Genomic DNA, 7,763 nt, shown 5'->3' with positions numbered 1-7,763 from the left:
ATACGTCTCCAACGTATCTATAATTTCAGATGTTCCATGCTTGTTTTATGACAATACCTACATGTTTTGTTCACACTTTATGATGATTTTATGCGTTTTCCTGAACTAACCTATTGACGAGATGCCGAAGTGTCAGTTCCTGTTTTCTGCTGTTTTTGGTTTCAGAAATCCTACAAAGGAAATATTCTCGGAATCGGACGAAATCAATGCCCAATATCTTATTTTTCCCGGAAGCTTCCAGAGCACCAAAGAGGGGCCAGAGGGGAGCTAGGGGGCCCACCCCACAGGGCGGCGCGGCCAAGGGGGGGCGCCCCCTAGTGTGTGGGACCCCCGTGGCCCCTCCGACTCCGCCTCTTCGCCTATAAGATGCCTCGTGACCTAAATCTTCGACACCGATTGACGAAACTCCAGAAAACCTTCCAGAGCCGCCGCCATCGCGAAACTCCAATTCGGGGGACAGAAGTCTCTGTTCCGGCACCCTGCCGGGACGGGGAAGTGCCCCCGAAAGGCATCTCCACCGCCATCTTCACCGCCATCGCTGTCTCCATGATGAGGAGGGAGTAGTTCTCCCCCGGGGCTGAGGGCTCTACCGTAGCTATGTGGTTCATCTCTCTCTTTGTGATCTAGTTGAATATCATCTATGTGCTACTCTAGTGATGTTATTAAAGTAGTCTATTCCTCCTCCATGATGTAATGTTGACAGTGTGTGCATCATGTAGTACTTGGTATAAGCTATGATTATGATCTCTTGTAGATTATGAAGTTAACTATTACTATGATAGTATTGATGCGATCTATTCCCCCTTTCATAGCTATTGTTGACAGTGTGTATGCTATGTTAGTACTCGGTATAATTGCAATGGTCTATCATGCACTCTAAGGTTACTTAAATATGAACCTCGGATGTTGTGGAGCTTGTTAACTCCGGCATTGAGGTGCTCTTGTAGCCCTACACAATGAATGGTGTTTGTTATCCAACAAGAGAGTGTAGAGTAGTTTCAGTTATGTGATCAATGTTGAGAGTGTCCACTAGTGAAAGTAGGATCCCTAGGCCTTGTTTCTAAGCATCGAATCTCCGTTTATTTACTGTTCTGTTGCATGTTTACTCGCTGCCATATTTATTTCAGATTGTTATTACCACTCATATCCATCCATATTACTTGTATTTCACTATCTCTTCGCCGAACTAGTGCACCTATACATCTGACAAGTGTATTAGGTGTGTTGGGGACACAAGAGACTTCTTGTATCGTGATTGCAGGGTTGCTTGAGAGGGATATCTTTGACCTCTTCCTCCCTGAATTCGATAAACCTTGGGTGATTCACTTAAGGGAAACTTGCTGCTGTTCTACAAACCTCTGCTCTTGGAGGCCCAACACTGTCTACAGGAAAAGAAGTGTGAGTAGACATCAGCGGGCAACATCCTCCTTCTGTAGAAGGTGCCGAGCCACACACCCACTCCACCGGCGGTGATTTCTGCCGCGAAATGGCCCCCAGACCGCAAGAAAACACAGAGGAAGCCTATGTTGCTACGTCGACGAGGAGCCATCTCAACGCGGCAGTGGAGCTCAGAGGATTCTGTGTTGGTATTGGAGGAGAGAAGTGTTGCTGGTATTGTTGTGTTGGAGGAGAACTGCCCAAGACATGGCTATATGTAGGGAGGCGAGGGGCTGAAACAACGGGAAAACTTGGCGGGATAGAATGGCGGGAGATAAACAGTGAGAAAACTTGGAGGGAGAGAATGGGCGGGAAAATTGGCGGGAGAGAAAGGGCAGGAAAGTTTGATGGGAAATCGGACGGGAAAAAGAAAAAAGAGGTGAGGCTATGCTGAGGGTGGCCGTCGGCGTATAGGCTAGCTGCGACGTCACCTAGCGGGAGCAAAAAAAACAAGGGGAGGCTATGCGATGTCAGCCCTCAACGTAGCCCTGACGCCGTGACAGGGCCGTCACGGCCTGGCTAGGGTGGGCCACGTGCTCAGGCCTACGCCAACGGCCAGAGAGGCACCGAGGGCAGGCGTCGGCGTAGCCGGGCCTACACCGAGGGCTTCACTATGCCGAGAGCCTTTTTGGTGGGCTGGTCTGGCCAACCCATAGGCCAACGGCCCCGTCTTTTCACTACAAGAAATATGGTGACTTACGACCCTCTATATTGGTCACTGGAAGGTCATTGTGCGTCATTTGTGACCACATTGTGACCAATAACTGCTGGTCACCAGTTGAGCGTCACTGACGGCGCACCACGACCTTTTTTTTCAAATGGTCGTAGAGGACTACGACCAAAATTGATGGTCATCAATTCCTTGACCAAAATTTTGGTCACTCACAATCCACCATGTACACGTCATATCGGATGTGGCGAATCCTACGTGGCAAGAACGTGACCAAACCAAATGATCCTAAATCAAAATCAGCCCAGTCCAATTCAGCCATCTTAATGGGCCAAATCTGACATTTCAACCTTTTTTTCTTTCTTGGGCCTTAGCATTTGAACGTCTGTTTCTATTTCCAGCCTTGGCCTTTTTACAGCCCGTTCCTATTTGTGGTCGTTACCTTTTTACAGTCCATTCTCATTTGGTATTTCAGCCTTCTTTACATTCGGTTTCTTTTCTATGCTACAATTTTTAAATTGCATTTTCTTTTTTGGGCTTCAAATGGTCCTAAATCAAAATCAGCCCAGTCCAATTCAGCCATCTTAATGGGCCAAAACTGACATTTCAACCTTTTTTTCTTTCTTGGGCCTTAGCATTTGAACGTCTGTTTCTATTTCCAGCCTTGGCCTTTTTACAGCCCGTTCCTATTTGTGGTCGTTACCTTTTTACAGTCCATTCTCATTTGGTATTTCAGCCTTCTTTACATTCGGTTTCTTTTCTATGCTACAATTTTTAAATTGCATTTTCTTTTTTGGGCTTCAGCCTTTCTCACAATATTAGTACAACTCATCAGGTTCTTATTTCTCACAGTATAAGAATGACAAACTTTTCTAATGTAACAAGTATTCTTACTACAGACATTACATAGTGTTCATACAACCAGATATGATTACTACTACCTCTGTCCATTTTTAGATGTCAAAAGTTTGTCTAAATTCGAATGTATCTAGACATTTTTTAAACATAGATACATCCAAATTTATATGAACCACTGGACATCTATTAATAGACGGAGGGAGTATAATATAACATGCCAAATTATAAGTAGCAGCTACTCTGCTTTGTGGAGCTCCAGACTTCAAATTCCGGAGCTTCAAATTTCTTCAACCTAGAGCTCATGTAAAGAAGAGGAAAAGCCATACTTTTAGAGCTTGATGAAGAGGATATTTACTACATGTGTATCATTAAGTCTGCAAGACAATGTATAGGATCTTGCATAGGACCATGTCTGTGCAACGCTGGCTGCAGCCCAAGATACATAAGCAGTTATAGAGTGAGACAATTCAGAAATGTAGCAGCTGATGGATGTTTCTTTATAACTGAATCTGGATAACCATAAATTTTACCCGTAGCAGCACTGGTTGACCATGCGAAGAGCTTGAAGGAACCGTCCCCCATCATAACTCCAGCTTCAGCGTCAAATAAGCAAAGACCTGTATTGTCAAAGCCATGCGACTAATCAAATAAATACCTCAAAAACCAAATCAACAAATGATGATATGAATATGGTTAGTATACCATACAATACCTGCAGTATCCCAAATAATGTTTGACCTTGGGCGCCACTTCTCCCTCCAGGTTAGGTAATGAAGTGCAACATTCTTTCACTATAGACTCGTTTCCCACCGCATCAGTTTGTCAAAGCGCAACAGCATCTTCTCGTGTTTATAAACCATGGCTGCGAAAAAGAAACATTGTGATATCAATGTAAAACACCGAGAACTATCACAGCTACCCCAAAACAGGGCAGTTTTGCGGCTAAGCCAAGCGAAGAACCTGGCATGCTCTGCCATCCAGAACTGGAGATCAAGTCACAAAAATAATCATGTTGCTGCTATTAGGATAGTTGACAGCTGAACTAAATACATGGTCTTTGGTACATATCTATTGCTAGCATATTCTAAGTAAAATAAGTTACATGGTACGATGCATGCTCAAACAATGCTGCATTACAAAGACATAACAGATCCAGATGCAACAAAGTGTACGCATGGGTCTTGTTTGCAATCCAGGAACACCTAAATATCAACCATGCATACATGCATCAGGCCATACCCTTTATATCGAGTCCGTGGGCTCTTCAAGAACCGGAGTTAGAGCTGGAGCCAGAGCGGCAACCTCAACTGGGGCATTCTCCTCCCTGGTCAACATGAAGGAAAGTTTCAATCAGCAGGAAAATAAGCCAAGAGTCACCACAAGCAGAAAGTTTCAACATGGTTAATAACTATCTATGTTCCACATTACCCAGATAATTCATAGTAGCATATTCAAATAAGATGGACGACATTGCGACTGCCGGAAATCATTTCAAGAGTAACCACAGGCAAGAAAAATACTGAATATGAATAATTAAATCGGCAACAGAATTAGCAAACCTGCTTTGGTATTTTTTCTTCTGAAGCTTGTATGAACGGGTGTTGCAGAAGCTCTATTGTTGAGGGACATTGAGAAGGATCACGTTGCAGAAACATTCTGATGAAGTCCTTCCCCTGCTCTGAGAGGTGATCTGGTATTGGTGGAAGCTCCTTGCTATTTCCAATCTTGAACATCGCAGCAATCTGTAGGAGAGAAAAGCGGGGAAGTATTTGATGATTACTTCACTTCTGATTACCAGCCGAAAGAGCAAGCCTTGTCTCAATATTTCATAAAATTTCATTGAAGTAAATGAGTTTTAGAGTTTCCATGTTGAGACAGTAACAAGGTCTTAAACAGCTCAGGAACATGAATGTGTTATATCCATTCATCTGGTGTGGAAAAAGTGTATTTAGATGTATATATCATGTATATATCATGCATATATCATAAAGAAGGAGTATGGAGCCGCTAGTGGGAATCGAACCCGCAACCCCGAGGTTATGAGCTTTGTGAGCTACCAAGCTGCTTTATCCTCTTAAACTAAAGAGGGGAAACTAGTGGATAAAAGAGGGCTTGGATACGCCTCTTTACCATATCTATACAAATAGAATAGTCCATTTATACAGAATGGTAAAGAATCGTCCTTTTCTGTTCTTCCACCCATGAAATAGAGAGGGAATGAGAATATAGGGGTTACTTTTGTTTTCATTTTTCCCTTAAAAGATACTACAATAACACTTTTCTTAGGAGCTACTTTAGCTATTGCTCAAAGAGATATTAAAAGAAGCTTAGCCTATTCTACAATGTCTCAATTGTTATATGATGTTAGCTCTAGGTATAGGTTATTATCAAGCTGCTTTATTTCATTTGATCACTCATGCTTAGCCTGGTTTTCAAAGCATCTTTTGTCAAATTCTCCCAGATTACAGGAATAGTGCAGCATGCGCCAGGTTATTTTGGTAATATAATGTGCACATCGCTTATCACTCCGAGCAGCATGCTCACTCTATCAAGGTAAACTTAAAAAAATGCTTCCTGGACACTGTCAAATTCAGGAAACCCAACTAAGTCATAGTCTATAAGCGCCATGTTCTTTTGGTAATATAATGTGCACGTCACTTATCACTCCAAGCAGTCTATCAAGGTAAACTGGGAAAAAAAAACTTCCAGGACACTGTCAAATTCAAGAAACCCAAGATAGCCATCACAAAACAAATAGCAGGAAACAGCAAGTCAATCTTAAGCCGAATTGCACTCTTGGTCTTGATCGACTTGAATAGTATTCGTGAAGTTCAAAAGCGTGTCAATTAGCCTTATGTTGCAGAACAAATATAAAGCACATCACTGTGGTAATAATACTGACCCCTTCATACTGGCTCCTTGGGAGATTAAGTTATACTTGTAGTATCACAACCATCAAATATTTCCAAGAAAGATTCAACTAATCTACGGGCTACTTTCGATGCACCATGTGTATTCAATCACAACATGCAGCTAGGTTGCACAGCATATTTCAGTCCAAGCTATTACAATTCTTACAACTAATCGTCCTATGACCTACACTACATTTTTTTATACAGCCAGGCAACCAAATCCAACACCGGCTCAGACTAGGACTTACTGTAAGAAATTGTACTAATCCTACAATACTGCAAATTATTCCTCAAATTACAACAAATCCTACAGTATCAGACCATCTAGGAGGGTAAACAGCAGAGAGGATTACCACTGGAGTAATACACTAGCAATGAATGGTTCTACTTACGGAACCAAGGATGATGTTCAACCAGCAACAAATGTTTGGACCAGTGCAACGACAGTACTGTAGCCACTCAAGAATTCCTAACAGGAACATCGCAATGACAGTACAGCCTCCAATTCTAACAAGCCTAAGCACGAAACTAAAAATTTCTCTCGAGATCTGATTCATATACAACGAAAACCTAAGAACACGTGCAGATCGAGGGAAAGCCAGCAGCAATATGAACAAAAGGGGTTCGGGCAGAGTAGACGGACCTGCGCGATTCTGGAGAAGGGGAGTGGCTTGTTGTTGACCACGGCGTGGTTGCTGCACTTGCCGTGGGGGAATCCGGAGAGGACGCAGCCGAAGGTGCTGAGCCCACGCTGGTGGAAGGCGACCTCCGTGGTCGGCGAGGCTGAAGGAGTCTGCGGCGACCAAATGGGGTGAGCTCCGCAGTGGCTCGAAATCGCCGTCGTTGATGAGTCCTCGCGTTCCTACCGCGAGAATCTTGTTTCAAAAGATGCATCGCGTTAGAGCAGGTCGAGCAGGAGGTGATGGGGGTCTGGGGAAAGAGGGAGAGAAAGTTGTTGTCGTCGGCTGAGCGGGAGGTGATGGGGGTCGGGCGACAAGGCGTCATGATCTCCCCCGGGAGCTCGGCCGTCACGGGCGGTGGCAAGCAGGCGACCGGGCTCCTGAATCCCCTCCGAGAGCTCCTCCCGTCACCGTCGGTGGGGAGGCTGGTGCGGAAGGGGGTAGGTGGCTTGCGTCGGATCTTGTGTGGAGGGAGAGGCGGCAGATCTGGGTGGTGGAGGAAAGCTAGGGTTTGACAGCTTCGCTATAGAAGAGGCGGGATAATAGGGAGGAGAGCGGGGTGCGGTAGCGGGATAGAAGATTCGTATTGCGCGCTCCTTTCCCAAAAATTTCCACTTGCCAGGCTGGCGGGAAGGCATGTCAGGTGCGGGGCTCCACTTGCCTGGTTGATGTGTGCAGGATAGTGGGTCCCGGTTGTCACTGCGGTGGGTCCTAGGTGTCAAGACGTTTCTGCATGTCTATTAGGCAGGCCCACATGTCATTGGATAGGATGTGTAGTTGGTCAACAAGTCAATACGTGGGTCCACATGTTAGTTGTAATCTAAACCTAGTATTATCCCGCCACGTAGGCATAAGTTGACACACCGACGCAACATCTAGGCAAAATTAGTAAAGTTGTCGACCGATCATCTTAAACATCATGAATTAGTTGTCAAGACCATTTAAATTGGTCGTAGTCCGCTCAAGATAAGATGGTAAATATCTATGACCATTTCATGTAAGGAAATTAAGACCTTTTTTACTAGAATGGTCGTAGAAAATTAGGGTTTGGACCTTCCCAAACGGCTGACGACCAATTACTCTAAAATAGTCACATAGTTATGACCAGTTTTTTTGTGGTCGCTATAAGAAGGTCACCAGTTAACACATTTCTTGTAGTGTTTGGCCGTCGGCGTATGGTGAGGCCGTCGGCACTTCGGCCCATTC

The 7,763-nt window shown here is 44.4% G+C and overlaps 1 long non-coding RNA gene across 2 annotated transcripts; it reads right to left on the bottom strand.

Moving 5' to 3' along the window:
• Positions 1–3,000: 3,000 nt before the first annotated feature.
• Positions 3,001–7,038, bottom strand: LOC127334539 (uncharacterized). Of its 2 annotated transcripts, XR_007872230.2 has the most exons (5): positions 6,521–7,038; positions 4,525–4,707; positions 4,205–4,289; positions 3,678–3,827; positions 3,005–3,582 (listed from the first exon to the last, which is right to left on the bottom strand). It is a non-coding gene; the product is annotated as an uncharacterized lncRNA (long non-coding RNA). The 2 variants fall into 2 exon arrangements; XR_007872229.2 differs by having other exon boundaries at positions 3,001–3,582; positions 3,678–4,289.
• Positions 7,039–7,763: the final 725 nt, after the last annotated feature.

This window comes from Lolium perenne, chromosome 6 (assembly GCF_019359855.2).
Source record: "Lolium perenne isolate Kyuss_39 chromosome 6, Kyuss_2.0, whole genome shotgun sequence".
NCBI classification, from domain to species: Eukaryota; Viridiplantae; Streptophyta; class Magnoliopsida; order Poales; family Poaceae; genus Lolium; species Lolium perenne.
The sequence above is the reverse complement of the archived record's forward strand: the minus strand, read 5'-3'. Positions and strand labels throughout refer to the sequence as shown.